Below are 18,636 nucleotides of genomic sequence, written 5' to 3'. Positions count from 1 at the left end.
GGAGCAGGATAGACGGAATCCAAGGGAAAAACGACCCGCCGCACCGTCGAAGGCGACTTGCTTCAAGTGCCATGAGGAGGGACATATCGCCCCTCACTGCCCAGTGTCACGAAAGGAAGGCCATGCTCCCGGGAAGGAACGACGGATTGATGCCTGCCGGGTAGAAGCTTCCATCGGCGAATTAAGCCACCTGGGTGAGTCGTTCCCGTTTTGTTTCGATTCCGGAGCCGAATGCTCGTTAATTGGGGAGTCCGCCGCCGCGAAATTCGCTGGCAAAAGAACGACTGACGTAGTAGTAATGCGAGGAATAGGAAACACGTGCGTTAAAAGTACATCCCAAATTTTGTCCACCGTATGTACCGACGGTTTTACTTTGGAAATAGCTTTCCATGTCCTGGCCGATAGCTACTTAAAATACGATATCATGATAGGACGTGAAATTTTGAGTCAAGGGTTCGACGTAAACATTACACGGAATAGCGTTGATATTTGTAAGACGAAAGTGATTAGCGCCTGTAGCAAAATCGCGGAAGATATCGCGAATACCTACGAACTGCGATCCGGTACACTTTGCCGTAAAATACAACGAAAGGGCAGAACCCTTTGCTTACCCATTGTTCCGAGAGGTTTTAGATGGTCCGTTATCAACCATGTGCATCAGTCAATTATGCACTTAGGATGGGATAAAACGCTCGAGAAACTGTATGAGTATTATTGGTTCGAGGGAATGGCGAAGTATGTTCGCAAATTCGTCGAGAACTGCCATGCTTGTAGAGTTTCGAAGGCTGGTTCGTGTAAAATACAGGCTGAACTGCATCCTATACCTAAGACCGGCATACCGTGGCATACGGTGCACATGGACATAACGGGCAAGCTGAGTGGCAAGAATGACTCGAAAGAGTATGTCGTCGTCTTGATCGATGCCTTTACGAAATTCGTACACCTACACCACACACGCAAATTGGATTCGCTTAGCGTTATCAAGGCACTTAAGTCCACCGTGTTTTTGTTCGGTAGTCCCTGTCGGATAATAGCAGATCAGGGTAGATGTTTCACGGGCCGGGAATTTCAAGAATTCTGTGCAAGCAAACAAATCAAAGTTCATTTGATCGCGACCGGTGCAAGTAGGGCCAATGGGCAAGTAGAACGGGTTATGAGCACGTTAAAAAAAAATATGTTCACAACGGTAGAAACGACCGGGCGTTCATGGCAAGACGCGATCGGGAAAGTAGCAAGACCATACGGACTGGTCGTAGCTGACGGTATCGGAGAAAGAGAGGTAGACCTTGACAACGTAAGGCAGCAGGCGAAAGAAAACATGGAAGCGTACGCCAAATACGATAAAAACAGGTGGGACAAAACTAGAGCTAGGATAGTTAAGTTTAACCCCGGCGACTACGTATTACTCAAAAACGAAGAGAGGAATCAGACCAAGCTAGACCCAAAATTCAGGGGCCCTTTTGTAATAACGGAAATTTTAGAAGGGGATAGATATGTGTTGAAAACAGTAGACGGTAAGCGATCCTATAAATATAGTCATGATAGGTTGCGAAAGATGCCGAATAGTCGTATCCCTGCGGAATTGGACGTCTGTAGCGATGGCGAGAACGGTGACCATAGCGACATGAGCGCCCCGATCTCGGAGGATCACAAGCACGATGATAATAACGCCTAGCAAAGTAATGTAGGAAAGGTCAGTGAGACTGTGAAATGGGTTAAATGTACCATTGGATGTAGACTGTGCAATGGGTTAAATGTACCATTGGATGTGGGCTGTGCAATGGGTAAATGTACCATTGGATGTAGACTGTGAAATGGGTTAAATGTACCATTGGATGTAGACTGTGCAATGGGTTAAATGTACCATTGGATGTGGGCTGTGCAATGGGTAAATGTACCATTGGATGTAGACTGTGAAATGGGTTAAATGTACCATTGGATGTAGACTGTGCAATGGGTTAAAAGGACCATTGGGTGATAATGTAAGAAGGGCCAGGAAGGCCGAGCAATGGGTGAAATGGACCATTGGGTGATAATGTAAGAAGGGCCAGGAAGGCCGAGCAATGGGTGAAATGGACCATTGGGTGATAATGTAAGAAGGGCCAGGAAGGCCGAGCAATGGATTAAATGTATCATTCGGCGATAACGTAATAAAACTTTGGGCGGTCGTGCGATCCAGTAAACGAGATTCACTTGGGTGCGAAATCAAAATGGTCCATCACGTCATTGCGACCAGATTAACAACCTGCAGGATGCAACTAGCATCTCGAACACCAATCATGACGTTAGTAATTTGTTTTTCGTATTCCTCTCATTACCAAATCTCTGAACAAAAATTACGGGCAAACCGGACCATCGGTCTAGCTAGGTCGTAAATAAGGGTATCCGTACCAAGTCTAACATTAGAAAACTCGACATTTTAGATACACACAGGGACGTGTGTTAGGCAGGATGGCCGTGTCGGGGACGAAAAGGACACCAGAACCCTCGCCGGAACCTCGGAAAAAGCCATGAACATGTAACGAAAAGCAATTAAATAAAGTACTGTTACTCGATCTAGTCGTGTTTGATTTTGCGATAATAGGGCCTAGACTCAAGGCGACCATCCGTCGCCGAACGTAGCCGCGGCCAACGGGACGGGCGTGCGATTTAGAAAAAAGGCATGGAGCGATAGTATGACCCTCATTAAAAGGACACCCATAGAGGTACCCGGCAGTAAAACACGCTAACGGTTCCTTCGGACAAGGAATATTAGATATTGAGGCACGTACACAGCACAAGTCCAGTTAGCCTAGGACCGGCTATAAAACCTGGGTTTTTTTGGTAATTAAGATGCTTCTAACGGACAAGTAGTCTTTGTCTCAAGTTGACCAATAGACAGCGACGTCAACTTCCCTCACTTCGAGAACGAGGGCTATCCTGGGAGAGTCCGATGACTTCTTGTCCTGGGAGACACCCGCATCAGAGTTGCCCTCGGTGGCATGATTGAGACGAGATTCTTTCTTTCTGGAGAGCTCGCCTACGAAGGTAGTCGCGCCTTCTGATCCGAGTAAGTGTATCCCGTTGGTCGCGGATTCGTTAGGGACATAGGGATACCAATTCGATTATCGCGAGTGTAGTCACCGTCTTTGATTGTCGCGTCTGGAGTGCTTGCTCACGGAATACGAGTCCAAGTACGCGGGATAAGGTTATGATGGCCGACTCCGAAGGAGGCTCACCAAACGCCCCCGGCCCTAGCCTGGGTCCTTCTCCGACATATAGAAACTTCTCTTTAAACGCGCATTCGCAGTTTCTTACTTACATAAGAAAAAGGTCGCTGACAATTGGCTTGTTTCTCTTTCTTGTCAACGACAATCCGTCTTCGACACCGCGAAATTGCTATAATTACGCTATCAAACAGTTATTAGGACGAGTGATGATTGTCGTAGCTGGTTGGTTTTGTAATCGCAACGAACAATGTATTCTAAACAAAGATTTATTCTATTTGACGATAAAAAATTGCACAAATTGCAGGTTTTCTCGCCGTCGAGTAAACAAATCGATAGGTTCGTCGATTTCTGTTTCTATACAAGGTTTCCCATGCTTTATTGGTCTTAATAACTCTGCGGATCGAGCAAAGAATAACAGTAAAACGTGACGTCTTGGACTTTTAACGAGCGACAGATCTTTGTGTTGCCGTCATTAACGAGGTCATCGATGCTCTATAAATTCCGTGTCTTATCTAAATTACGTGTATAACAAGATATTAAACGTTTACATCGTACAATCTCTGAAATGTTTTTTCTACCATCTCTCTATATGAAAACGTTTCCTTCTTCTTTACGAGGCCAAAAAACAAAATATATTTAATGGAATTCTATTATATCGATTTCATTAAAAAGAGGTAGTAATTATGGATGATTATCGATTAATAGTTGCTGCGTTTAAGACACATCAACGGGTAAAAGGAAACGATGGTCGTCGAAAAACGAAATATCGAATTCTTCTGGAGAAATTAACATTTTTTATGACCAGGGAGACAAACTTTTTTTCGAAGTAATAGTCTAGTACGTCTGTGTGCGTGTATACCTGTATATTCTTTTCTTCCAGGCTATAGCAAAGAAGATGAGGTAACCCCTAGGGATCCGGCGTCAATATCCTCTAACTAAGATGGGCCTCAAGGACCTCTGCACGGGCTTTGAAGTGTCCCATAGATACTCCAAAAGCTACGCGCCCTGCTCTCGACTCTTGCACGTTATGTCCGGAAAAACCGTGAACTCTCGATCACTTGGCACAAGTCTTTTTCACGCAGAAACGATCGCTTTCATGGGTACAGAAAAAGGTCTCGAGTTGAAAGCCATGTAACGACATTTTTTACAGAACGTTCAGAAGAAAAAAAGGTACTCGTGCTCGGAAGACTCGTGGACACTTTCTTTTAGAAATCAAGTCATACATAAAAGTTAGAAAATTTACAAAAATTATACGTACTTCTTCGCATTTGGAGATAGATTTTGTTATTAAACTGATAAAATTATGATAACCGACGAAGCGTTAAACTGATAAAACGATCATTATCGATTTACGATACGTAAAATTATGCGAGCGTCGTAATTACGATAATATTTATCGAATGATTACTTAGCTCGCGAGCAAAAGGTAAAGCGTAGAAATATTTGAGATAGATTGGTCGCGATAACGTAAACACTATCGCGCCTACGTCGCAGCGACGTACCGTGCTGGTTACTCCGTCCACATCCAGCACGAACTGGTCGATGTGACAAATTACGCGATATCAAGGAATCGAAGTAAGCGGAAAAGAGGCAAAAATGTTGCGCAACGTATTTATCACCGACACGAGTCTTGTCTTTCCGTTGAAAATAATGGCTGGCCGTGGCGCGCGGAACCGCCGCTAACAATGCACGTTGCATCGATTACTCTAACAATCGGTTCTCCTCTCGGCTGCAAGTAGGGAAACGTGCTTTCAGGACGAAGAAAAAGCAAGGGAATTTCGTGTAGGCCGTCTTGCACGTTCACGTCATCGGTATTCCGAGTTTCTTCAGCATCTACAAAAACACACACCACGCTCCATCGATACAGGATTTTTCCATAAATTACCTCAAAACATAGAAGTCTACTGCATTTTCAGCGATGCGTTTAATTTTATTCTAATTATATGGATGACATTCTAATGTCATTCCTCGTCAGGTTTTCTTTTTTATTGTTTTGTTTCTCTCTTATCTTTGGTTGGAGAACCTACAACGCGAACGGATTATAGTTCCTCTGTTTCAAGAGTAGGCGCGTCCTTAGAGGAAGTAGGATATATATATCCTTTTTTCTTTTTTTTTTTCTTTCAATACGCTGCTTCACGAGAACACTGAACGCATCCTACATCATACTCGACCGAGTGGACGCATCCATATGTACGCATAACCATAAAGCGACATCCCAAACGTGGTATCCGTCGTCGAGTGATGCGGAGAAGAGTCGAAGGCATTCGTTATCGTGACGAACGTTCGCACACCGGCAACCTAATGCAGCTTCGTTTAGTGCATTTCAACAAATTATACGGCTGCTTTTCTTCACTTTGTCTACGCAGGAATAAATTTGTACCCGGATGAAACATGGAAATCATCCCGGCCCTATTTTATGATTTTCAAATGAGGTGGAATACATTTGTCTTTCCGAGAAACAAACTCTATCGACGTTATTGAGCTGCGTATAATTTATCGCTATCGAATGCCTATTACCTTGTACTTACTAAAAGATAAAAAGCTTTATAGGGCATTGCCATTTTTTAACTAATATTATTAAAACGTCGTTAATAGATTAGCAGAGGCTAATTACTCAGGAAAGATTGAATCACTGTTATCACGAGCTTCGTATGTTTCGTTTCATTACGATAAAGCAAGGTCTTTTACTTCTACGTGACAACTAGACTGCGGATATTTACACAAAGTTATAGTTTTACACGCGTTCGTAGAGAAATGAAGCGAGGAGAAAGAAGATGGAACCCTAAATACAGAAATTATTTGCGGTCTAATCGATAATTAGTCTGATCGATAGTCTAGCGTCATATATTAACTAACAACGTGTGGTGAGCGAAGAAATTCCATGCAGAGACGACACAAGCAGATGTCACAGGGTAACTCCAGTGGGAAACAGGCGGTGGGGGAAAAGGGTGGACGGGTCCATGATTTCCCCGTGGCTCGAGAAGTTTGAAAAGGTAAGCCACCTAATGGTCCGGTGCAGTGGCAGATGTCACATGCTCGGCAGTCGATGTTTTTCAAACGGGCGTTTTGCCGCCAACGCAAGCCGACGGCTTCTTACCCTGGCGTTCAAGTCTCTCGATGTTACTAACGATCCAGCAAACATTAGGCGGCAGAGATCCCGGCGAGACCGCGAAGAAGAAATTCCAGGCTTGTGCAATCCGCGTGCTCGTGGGCCTGGATATCGACACGGAGTTTCTTACCAACGATCGGTCGGTTAGTATATACGTGTGCAACAACTATGTGAAGCAATTGGAACGCGGCATATCGAGGGGAACGAGGAAATGTTCGTCGAAACGTTGAATCGGCACGTAGCGCGTACGTTGATAGCGAAAAGAGAAATTGAATTTGTAAAGAAGGTTTCGAGAGATCCGTGCAAATAGAAAATCCACGAACGAAATAGAACAAACGGTTAGATATGGAAAATACGCGAAGGAGGATATAACAAGTCGAAGAAGCCCGTGGCCAAACATATTTATTCAAACACTGGGCTCTGTATCGAATTCGTCGTTCCTAAGCTCGATATACCCCTGACGAGGTGATCGGATTGCAGAACGACCGCGATGCGAAATCGGAGTAAAGTCGATCGAGCGCTAATTCAGATGAGGGGAACGGTGAAGCCCCCAGCTTCAGGGATTCGATCGTGGTCGATCGCGCGAGGGATCGTGCTTTTTCCTGACCACGGTGTCAAAATGATCAAGAGCGATCGGTCGACGCGGCCCGAGTAAAAACCTATATATCTGGTCACGTAGTGATCCGCGACAAGCTACAAATGGTTTCGCGGGGATCTGTTTACGTTCACGGCCAGAATTTATGGGACGAACGTGCGCCGCGACTCGTACGTGAAAGTCTAGGCTCGCGCGATTTCGAGGAAGAAACACGATGGCGATGGTGCCACCGGCTCGGTCCTTTATAAATCTTTTGGCTGAAAAGCAACGTCGGTATGCCGTGCTTTTTACAGGAAACACGCGCGTCTCGTTGTCGCTGCGCGTTTTCGGTGGCGGCTCGCAAAAGGCCGCGTTTCGACCGATGTCGCCGAGGATACACTCCAGGCCTGTGTGTTGCACGAGGGAAGAATGTACGTAAGAAAAGTTAAGGCGTGTCGATCTACCAGACCGGAGAGAGACCGTCTCTCGACTGTGGACGAGACGTTTCTCTAGAAACTTTCGCCGTTGCCGCGTGAACGTGCGATGGAGCTACGAACCGAAGTCTACGATCGTTGAACTACTCGTAGTCCCGACGATAGTAACGGGAACGTTGTAAGAAACAACCAAACAGGAGGGATTGCATCGAAATGATAAAAGAAAAAAAAAAAAAAGAAAAAAGAAGAAAAAAAAAAAACACTGATTCGATGAAATTATTTCGTACGATGGAACTTCATTTCGTATGGTCGTTGTATACAGCTCGAAGGTTTCCCTCCCAACACCTGATACATAACGCGTGTCCATGTATAAAGTCACTCACCGTCTATCTGGCAATGATCGTTCGACCGACGAAATATCCAAGACAAGGCATTCGAAACGTTGCACGTTCGAAACTTCAAGGGAACTAACGTTCACTTTCAAAACAAGTAACTCGTGTCCCCGAAGTTTTCCTCAGCCGCGTGCACTGGCAGAAACATACAGAACATTGTCGATATTCGTTCCGCAAACTCGTATTGCACTTTCACGTAAACGAGGCTTCGATATCGAGGAAAAACTAACGTCGTCCACGTGACCCCATGGGTGGCCAAGGAAACAAACCTCTTGAGCGGATAGTACGTGGCGGACGTGCGATCTGATATCGAAATCGAGTTGGTCAGAAGTGCTCCAACAACGATCAACGCACGCAACGTCACACGAAACGGTCGACATGCGTGAAAGAACACAGCAGACGTCTCCAGACAGGCGCGTCCATGAGATCAACTGACGAGGTGACACGCGAGATCGAATTTACGCAGCTGATAAGAGGTGCACGCGCGCACGCGTTATCACTGTCAAACACGTTGACGGCGCATTCTGCGTCGTTCTGGCATCGCTTCCTTCCACGAACTCGTTCTCTCGACCGTTGTTCTCGAGTTGCCGAGAGCGGACACACCGGAGAAACGAATTCCTTCGTCGTTCCTTCGTCCACATAAAATCCGAAAGTTTATCGTCACCGTTTCGGCCAACCTGTTTCCACTGACAACAATACCCCGAGAGTTCTCGAGCCTCCCCTTGTGTCAACGTGTCCGTTCGCCTCGAGACGACCACGCGTTAGTTCTCCACTGCCTGGATAGTCGTCCGTGATCGTATCCACCCACGATGATATCCCGCGGACGAAGATGCTCTACGAGAGCAACGACAACCGAACAACAATGATTTCCACGACGACACACGATTGTTTCACGGATCACTCGCGGTTCCACGATACTACACACCGAGAGAAAGAGCGCACGCGCTAAACAACACGAGAAAGGAAGAGGCGGCTTTCACGAGAATTCCAGCCGATCTTTCGAGGCCTCCTCTTCGGTCCGCGCGTCTCACCTTGCGGAGAGCGAGTCTCCAGGTCGGCCATGCAACGACGCACAGGTCCACGCTGGGCAGGAGCCTCTCCTCGCCTCTCCTGCACCTTCAGGCCTCTCCCTTTCCACCTTCTACCACCACCACCGGCACACGTTGCTCGGTACCGCCACTACCACCGTCGGCACCGGAGTCGCCACCACCGTAGAGTGCCTCTCCACCTTCTCCTTCGCTGCCGTCAGACTTCCTCGCCTCTCTCGCCACCCCTCTCGACCGACCAGAAGACAACTCCTAGCCTCTCCTCGTCCCTCGTACCCTTCCCTTACCCCTCGACTTGCCTCGCCTCGCCTTACCTTACCACGGCACTCACCTTCCTTCTTCTTTCACCTCCTTCAACGTCTTCGTCCTTCTTCCTTCGTGGATCACTCGGTTTCTCTACTTTACTCCTCTAGCCAGGTAGAGCGACTGCTAAGTATCTCTACGCGCGCACATAGCCACACGGAGCAGGGGCCACGACTCTCGGCCCCTTTGTAGCTACGTGAAACGCTTCTTCTCCGGTGTGGATGCACGGCCAGCATGATCCCCCTTCGTTCTCTCTTTCTCTCTCTTTCTTTCTGCATTCGAGGGTTGCTTGCTAGCTATTTGCTCTCGCACAGTGCATCTGGACTCGGAAAAAGCATATGTTCCCTGACTCTGTATTTTCCGTCAGCGCGACACAGGGAATAGGAAGATATCAAGAGCTACTCCGTTCGAACTGCGACCCGCGATTTAATAAAATTGGAGCGCTCGATGCGTGGGTGTCACCCTGACGATCGTGATTTAGATCCCTCGGAGAGGCGCAGTAAACGTTCCCAGAAGAAGTTTTATGTCAATGCTTGAATCGTAAAGTGGACTACCAGGTGACCTTTCCATACCTTCTGTGCACAGCTGCATAGGATAGGGGAATTCCGGAAGCGGTATCTTATCGGGTGTCGTGCCCTTTGGTAAACTAAAATTTTACCTTAGGTTTCGTGAATCTAATAAACGTCGTTGCGTAAGGAGTTCCAAGAAGTACGGTTACATATTCCTTTGATTTCGATCCATTAATTAGATAACTCGTTCGACGATTAGTGAATAGTTCTCCTGTATTCGACGAATTGTTAGAAAAATTCGTTCGTACAATCGGCGCGAAAACGCTCCGCTCGTGCTCTATACCTAATGAAGCAGCACTAGAGCTGTATTCGCAAGAATGTAGAATCTCGTTACGTGAAAGCTACCTTGGGCAGGCGTGAAAATACATCGCGTTCTGTTTCCAAGAAGAATCCACAGCCAGTGGCGCTGCCAGAGAACTGGAGAAACATTTTCAAAATCGCGGTCGGGATTTCTAGCGACTGTTTCTTCCGCGAACCACGCGAAAACGTCTTACCATAAATATGTAATAACGCAGGTAAGTACTTGGTCGAGAGACCTGGTGCTTCTTTCTGTAGAGGTTATGCCTTAAAGCGTAAACGCTTTGTGCCGGTAAATGGCAAAAAAAGGGAGACGTTTCGTGGAACTAAAGCTCGAACTGATGCGGCAGATCGACGCGAACGTAACGGGAATTTGTTGAAACAGCAAATGTTTAATGTATGCTTTTACTCTTTGTGTAACATAATTATTATGCGTATTGCGATTATATAATATTCTGGCTCTTTTATTATATATAAGTTCCTAATGTTGTAATAAATATAACATTACTATATATTCAAGAAATTAGTTCACTTTTAGTGATAAGTCCAAAAATTTTTATAACGTTTGTTATTCAATTCGATGCGTGTAAATTTTAATCGATGTTCGTGAAATAGGAAATTCCACAAACAGCTAGTGTACGCATAATACTTTACGTACATTGCATTTTTCCTTGCTACACTCAACTAATCTCATGTATTATGTTTATCTCTTAGTCTGCGAAATTTCTTAGAAACTAGAAACTTCTAGTTAACGAGATTATTTCAATGTCGCGAATGCATTAAACACTCAATCGTCTGTTTGAACAATTCGATAAATACTTCAACGAAACTCAACTTATCGACCAACCAAACTTTCACCACTCACTTCGGTCGGAAACAATCTTTCGTTAAATTTTCACGAGTATTGTTAAAACTTACCGACTCATTGTTGTACCAAAAATTCTTTCCTAGACCTCGAAAAAAATCGCTATTCTCTAGATCGTTCGAGATAGAAAGCTACGGTGATACAGCTAAGAAGCTTCCCGCAGACGTTCTGGAACGCAGGAGGGTAGCTTCTTGGCAGGTGCCTGTCGATGTTCCGTTTCGATCGTTCGATGCCCGACCCTCGGCCAACCATCTCCAATTCATCCCTAACAATTTTTTCCGACCACTGACCGGGCAACAGTATTGTTCCCTTCAAGTGGCTTAACTATCCCTGAGGTATTTGTTTGCCAATGGTCGGTTTCACCCCCGCAAAGAGGATCCCCATAGAGAGACACGACTACGTTAACACTAGTAACAACGTAGGAACAATACTGCAAAATTGCAGTTCGTCCGTATCTATTCCGACTCCATTTGTCATTATTGGAGGGGCGTGTGTCGATGGGACACGATACCAGGCCTTTCTTGGAAGGCCGACTTTCAGCTACTTTAAAAGTCTTAAAGCCCTTAACTATAACCGAATCGGAGATCCTTTTATTTCCACTGCTGATGTGAAAAGTCGTGTCTTTCAAACTGTCATTTCTAAAACAATTTGAATTTTAAAATTAATGGATTCGTAATTGTGGATTAAACGAAGGATAGACTTAGATTTAAACGTTTCCACAGCGAAAGTGAGCGTAACGTTTGAATATAAAGGGATTTAAACGAATTTGAAGTATTTGCTTTCGAATTAATGGTTTATTCTAAATTTAAAAAATTTGACGTTTTCGAAATAGTTACGAGAATAGCAAAAGACGAGACACAAAAAGTCATAAATTCTACTTCATAATTAAGAGAATCGTTTGATCAGTTTCATTTCAAGATATTTCAATATATATGTCGGAGTCGGGTTGGACTTTCGGAGCGTTCGATGAACCTTTACTTGTTTTACCATCGCGGATGTAGCTAATGTTTATCGGTACCAATATGTACTCTATAAGAGGCTATGAGCAATAGCGGCGATAGGATGGTCGAGATGATGGTGACGACGAATTCAGGTTCGATAACGAATCCACGGTCCACGGGATGACGAGTCTCAACATAATACACGATTCGGGCAACTTTCTCGATAACTCAATCAGCAATTCGTCCAACGACTACTTAACTGACGGAACCCCTTTCCATAAATGAAACTGCCCTTATATACTCCTGTCCTTCTCGGGTCAATCTTTGTTCTTAATGAGGGCCATATAATCATTCCATACCTCTGCCAGGTACACGTCCCTCCCGTGACCGTGGCTACGTCTAGTGACCCGCTATGTCACTTCGAACCCGAACCCATCGTCATAAAGCCAGGTTGGAACATTAGAACTGTTTCTTATTTTTATTACTTAAATATAGCTATAGTAAAAGTCTGGACTAGGGTATTGGGGGTTTTCCCAACATTCCAGCCGGGAAATCCCGATGTTCTTTCATCTCCGACATATACTTTTGTAGAGAATGGTTGGTCGTGAGGTTTAAATGACGAGATAACTCGCTGTTGGAACCGTCAAATGTATTTAAAAATATTTAATAAATACAGAGAATGTTCGCTAAGACTAAGATCACTAATAAGATCGCTCGAGACTGAGACTGATAAACTGGTCGCCTTACAATTGTGTTCGCTTATTTATACTGGTCGGGGAGTACCGGAAAATTTTAATTCGTCTTTGTTCGACGGTTGCACGTAGCGTCGACATTGTTTTACTCGGAATTTATTTATTATTACATTTATTATTATGTCCTAACGATGTTGATACTCCGAGGCAAAACAACAACATGTTTCAAATTGTCCTCTAGCTCATGTGCCGCTACATTTCTATTTATGTTTAGTAGCACAAAGAATAGAAAATAATCAACTGTCTTTCTACTCGCATAAAGAGGGTCTTCAAGTATAAAAAAGGCGATTTAACATTTACAAATTGAATTACGTTACAGATATAAAAGAAACAACGAAAAAATAAAAAAAAAAGAAAATGAGAACTTTTAAACTTATCAGGAATCAGTGATTTACTATTTACGATAATGCTAATTATCGAACGTGCAACTCGTCTCGGGGCGATAATGGTGATCGCACGAGTTTGCCAGGGATCAACAGGTGGTTTCATGAACGCGTGGGCCTAAATTTAGCCGCGACATAACCTCTCCTACTCTCTTTCCGCGACTTCCCCACCCTTGTCATCGAATTTGTTCTCTTTCTGTCGTTCTCCCTTCTCGTCTCCACCGCTCATCGCCGCTCTCTTGCTCTTTCTCTTTCCACGTCCTCTCTTACCAATCGTTTTCTTGTTTTCGCGCGTAATGCAATTCGTTCGAATGTAACCGTTCGACCTGACGCGCGATGACAAAATACGCTCCGCTGTGGGACGTTAAAAAGATCCCAAATTAATGGGCATCGATAATTATGAAGTAATTAGTTGGAAATTTAACTCAATCGGCGATGAGGTTCGTGTCGGTTTATTAAACACAGCTCGTATACTATGAATGTCTGTGATTGACCGGTTGATCAACCATGGTTGAGTATATCAGAATTGGAGGAGGGAGGAAGACAGTATCACGGCTCGATATTACAACTCAATGTTATTTCTCAATGGCACGTACCCTTTTCCATAACTGTACTCTAAATATTAGTAGGGATTTTTGTATTCTTCTTCATTAATAAGTTATTAATACTTTTTTTTCTTTTTACTAATAAAATTATTTTAAACTCTCTTACAATCTTCTATGGATAAACGGTATGGATAAAATTGAACAAATTTTGCACATCACCAAAGTATGTTTGACACGACATTGGTGTTGGTTGGTGTTCATTAACGCTTCGCTATTAACTACTGCAAATATTCGTTTCGATTCGAAAACCGTTATTGTTAAAGAAGTTGCCGAGCCGTGTGGCGGGCGCATTTTAATCTAGCGGTTGAATCCATTTGTGGTTAAAGAGTTTATGACATAAACCCTAAAATCAGCACGCGCGTCAGCGAACGAGGTAGCCCGGGGGTAGATCTTTTCGAGGAATTCCAGACGTATCCGCAACGCGGATCAGGGCCATAATTCCGATGGTAAGGACGACGATGACGGCCATAAGGAAGCGTAAGATCAATCTCTATGGCGGCCGTTGCGGACCTCAAGCGAGACAGGGCCAAGCTCGTATCTCGCGCTTCGACGCGCGATTTACAGCTGCCGCGTTGCTTTATTCGCCAACCTGTTCTCTCTTCTCGTTTCTCTTCTCCTGATGTTGCTCGCTTCGAACGAACGAAGGCTCTCCTCGCATTCCTCTTGCAACGTCGACCGCGTTGCCGTACGCGAATCAGATAAAAGTGGCACTGGAAGGTATATACACCGCGGCCTCCACGGCGACTTTGAAGAATCGGTGTGGATCCAGGGGGATCGCGCGCGCTTGAGATCGCGTGACCGCTGGTGTATTATGGATGGCCAACACTTTCAAGAGTTTTCACGAAGAATTAAGCTTTATGAAGGATTAATGTTCTTTGCAAATCTGGATTGTCAGCAGTGGCGTCAAAATAATTTGGAATGGAGAATTTGACCTTTATTTTCGTTATTACTATTGTCATTATTATTATCCGAGGAGTCGAAGAATCGAATTTTTTCGAGTTTGTTGATATAGAACGTTTGAGAATCGTTTTACTTCGATCTTGTAATTTTCAGAGTCGACAAAAATTCGATTCTGTAGTGTTTTTTTTTTTTTTTTGTTTTACTCTAAGTAGATTAATTTGGAATTGCGAATTGTGAGAATGCTTATTAGCACGAATTTCTACTTTGACAGTGGCAGACAGCGTTTAATAAAACTAACAAATTCGTCATTCGATATAATGAGGTTTTTAACACCTCTACCGAGAAGAATGTAGCTTTTTGCTACTTTATTGCCAGTCGATTACTTAATGTCAATTAGATGTATAGTGCGAATCAAGTTTCAGGATTCACATTTATTTGTCACAAATATTTAACGGATATCGAGAAACGGAGTTCTTAAATACCAGAGTTGGAATGTATTATGGAAGTTCTACTTGGATTTACATACCACACTGCTTCCACGGGAATTAAAATTTTCCGCTCGACTCTCTAATGGCATAATTCTTATGAAACTGAATAATTTCTGCCAGAAACGTTCATATATCTGTCGGAAATGAAAGAACATCGGGATTTCCCGGCTGGAATGTTGGGAAAAACCCCAATACCCTAGTCCAGACTTTCACTATAGAATAAGAAATTGTTCTAATGTTCCAACCTGGCTTTATGACGATGGGTTCGGGCTCGAAGTGACATAGCGGGTCACTGGACGTAGCCACGGTCACGGAAGGGACGTGTACCTGACAGAGGTATGGAATGATTATATGGCTCTCCTTAAAAACAAAGATTGGCCCGAGAAGTGGGGACAGGAATATATAAGGGCAGTTTCACTTGGATTAAGGGGCAGATAGTTAGTTAGTTAGTTAGTCGTTGTACGAATTGCTGATTGAGTTACCCGAATCGTGTATTACGTTGATACTCTTCATCCCGTGAACCGTGGATCCGTTATCGAACCTGAATCCGTGGTCACTATCATCTCGACCATCCTATCGCCGCTATTACTCATAGCCTCTTGTAGTGTCCACATTTGTACCAATAAACCTTAGCTACATCCGCGATGGTAAAGTAAATAAAGGTTCATCGAACGCCCCGAAAGTCCACCCTGACTCCGACATATCTATATGTAAAGTATATGTATATCTACATGTACCGCACTTACGAGCGCTAGTGTACATAAAAGTATGTACCTTTCGTAAGAAGCGTGAAATTATAGCTTTTTAAGAAAAAATAAATTTCGTTGCCAGTTCGCTAGCCAACATTTATGCTTCTCTTATTAGAATTCTGACGTTTACTCATCGCTGAGACACCATAAAGCGACGCGAGGCAACGAAAAGTGGCGAAGCACCCTCGAGCGATCTCGCACCGTGAACCTCTCTCGTTCGTGCGGCCAACTCTCCCCGCGAAACTCGGCTTCCAAGTATACCACGGGCATAGAGTGTCGACCATAACGTTGGCCAGAAGAGAATACCGGTTCCGAAAGCACAGTGGCGCCGCTACCCGAGGAATTCGCCTTTGGAAAAAATCGCACCGCTCGACGAGATTTGAATAACCCTTGCATCTTATGTCACAAAACTTACTCGACCGCTCGCTTCGTCCATACGTTCCTCGAATTCCTCACACCGGACAGTCACGCGAATTTTTCCTCGGAATCGCATACACAAGCGTACGCTTCCTCTTTTGCTCGGTTTCTTTCCCAATAGAAAGTATACTTGATGTCTTTAAGATAATTTTTTAATAGCATAATAATTTTACATATTTTTAGAAATACAAAGAATACAAAAGTCTGCGTTAGATAGATAATCTGCGACATTATGATTTTCTTCACGTACAGCCTCATAAAACGGTGTATGGTTACCTTTATGTTACTCTTCCATGTTTGTTTATTTTTTGTTTATTTTTCCATTGTTTATTCTTCCATTGATATTTTCTTCCAATCCAGGCCTGCAATTAAGAACTTTTTGTGCTGTATCTTATCCTGATCTATATTAGTTTGTATAGAATTTTACTTGTATGAAATAGTATATATTTTTATGAATTTAATTTGCATGAATTTTTAATAATTTCATGTTATGTAGAACATGTTTACTCTAATGGATATATTTTCCCATAAATAGATAAATAAATAGATACTATGGAGGTTCTCCGTGATACACGTGCACTAAGCACGATATCAAAGTATAGTCGCCTAAGTCAAGAAACATCGTATGTATGTATATAGATAGAGAGGAAGAACGAGAGAGTAAGATCCGCAGCGAGGTTTCCGCGAGAATGTTAACGATCAAAGAGCCGATCGATAAGGGGGAGCGCGGTTCGCTCGCGTAGATCGAGCGTCGGTTCCAAGAACTCGTTAATAATAATCCCTGGCAAAATTATTTATTTAGTCCATTTGCGGATTCGCGTCTGTCTTAGTACGTGACTCCGCCGATAATGAATCCTTCGTATATACGTAAGTTGAGTTACAACGACTTACGGGCTCCGACCGAATATACCTGGCTACAGGAGCGTGCAAAAGATGCGCCGCGAGGATAACACCATCGAGCCACAGTGCTTTTATTTTACTTGGTTCGCTCTTTCGTTCGTTTCACTCTCCTTACCCGCCTTCCTTCGGCAACGCGAACGCGCCTTCTCGTTCTTCCTCTTCTGTCTATACAACCTTTGTCCGCGCCTTCGTATTTTACTTTCGTGTTAGCAGCAGGGGCCATTGTTCATCGCGTAGAAAATCGAACGAGCGTCATTCCGTTGTTGTCGTTTCCTAAGAATCTCCGTCTCGCGAGGGAGTTTTCGTTTCCTGGAACCGTCTCGTCGTCACCCCTAATGAGGGGCTGGAGAACACGAGAAACGGACACGATTATGAAGCCGACTTGCATGATACTGTACTTCTATTCCATGGCTTTTTTAATCCTTGACTTTTTGAGGAACAGGTGTGTTGGATTGTCGTATTCTGAGAATCGGCAGCTCATAATCATCGGCAGTTCGTCTCTTTTTAAGAAAATATAACGACACTTTTGTATTTTTAATTTTTACCCGTTCGGTACATTGCAGCAAAGTAGCAAATGAAAAACAGGTTTGTTAAAAATTGATGTAATTTTATATCCTTGGTGTAAATTTTAAAAAGAAAAAGAAATTAAGATCCTGTGCTGCACAAATATGTTTCATTATTTTTGAATAATATTTCAACTAGTAACGCGTAATTTATGGAATAGTATTTTATAAAATACATAATATACCTATATAACTCAAAGGTTATATGCTTTTTGCAAAGTAAAAAATTACATTCTGTACGAACAAGACTTTTAATTCTCTTCCGCTTATTTGTTTAAAACTCTGAGGTTAACGGTATTTCACGATACTTCCACGAACAATCGAGACTCGATTGAAGCATTTCTGAGAAGTATCGAACTATAATTTCAATTTTTAGCGCCATCTTCGCGTCAGCTGTGTCGATACAGCATCGATGGCGTCCGCGAACATTCAAGGATGATGGAAAACGAAACGAGTAGTCGTCGACCCGTCAAACTCGTCAACAAGAAGAGACCTTGCGGCTCGACAAATTCCTCTTTGCCTCGTCCTTAGCTATGTGCCTCCCACGAATCGTCCCACGATTGCCAATATTTGCGGAAACGAAAAGAGTTGCTAAACATAACCGTTTCTTTTCTCTGTCTTTTCTCTGACTACTTGAAGAAAACAAATCGTACAATGCCTGGTTAAATGCAGCAACTTGCGCCGAGCTGACAAACGTTTCGTTTTACTATGTTCATGTGCTTATACATCAATTCTCGTTCCGATAAATTAGATCGGGATCGAAAATTCCGTAATTCGGCGAAATGATGCATAAACAGGCACAAGAAGACCTAGAAGTGATTTATCGTTTGACTTTTTCGGAAGGTATACAACAATTTTTCAGGACGATCGTATTTTGTATATAAAGATACATGCGCTATTCAAGTTATGACGTATCTAAAATATTTAAATATTCTCAATGTGAACGGGGCATACGGATTGATACATGACAAAGGCCGTTATAAGAGATTGTCGACTAATCGGAGCAGTAGCTGAAACAGCACCAGGTACATGGGATTAGACGCGCGTTAAGAATGTGGACGTAGTTGCAGACTGGATAAGAAGCGCAACTCTTTTCAATTACGCCGGCAGAATCGACATTCCGCGGACGAGCTTCAGCCA

The 18,636-nt window shown here is 43.6% G+C and overlaps 1 protein-coding gene across 4 annotated transcripts in view; it reads right to left on the bottom strand.

Annotated features, from left to right (window-relative positions):
- Egfr (epidermal growth factor receptor) overlaps positions 1-18,636 on the bottom strand; it is a 178,227-nt gene that overhangs the window by 74,658 nt on the left and 84,933 nt on the right. Inside the window, exon 1 of one of the 4 annotated variants that reach the window (XM_069128720.1) lies at positions 7,710-8,783. The exons of 2 other annotated variants lie outside the window; for them this stretch is intronic. The gene's annotated coding sequence lies outside the window, so the exon portion shown is untranslated. Of the gene's footprint in view, positions 1-4,068; positions 4,396-7,709; positions 8,784-18,636 lie in introns of those variants that run through there. One more of the 4 variants, XM_069128739.1, reaches the window with a different exon arrangement.

The sequence above is a fragment of the Bombus flavifrons genome, chromosome 2, assembly GCF_040668555.2.
Source record: "Bombus flavifrons isolate JBK064 chromosome 2, iyBomFlav1_principal, whole genome shotgun sequence".
NCBI classification, from domain to species: Eukaryota; Metazoa; Arthropoda; class Insecta; order Hymenoptera; family Apidae; genus Bombus; species Bombus flavifrons.
The sequence above is the reverse complement of the archived record's forward strand: the minus strand, read 5'-3'. Positions and strand labels throughout refer to the sequence as shown.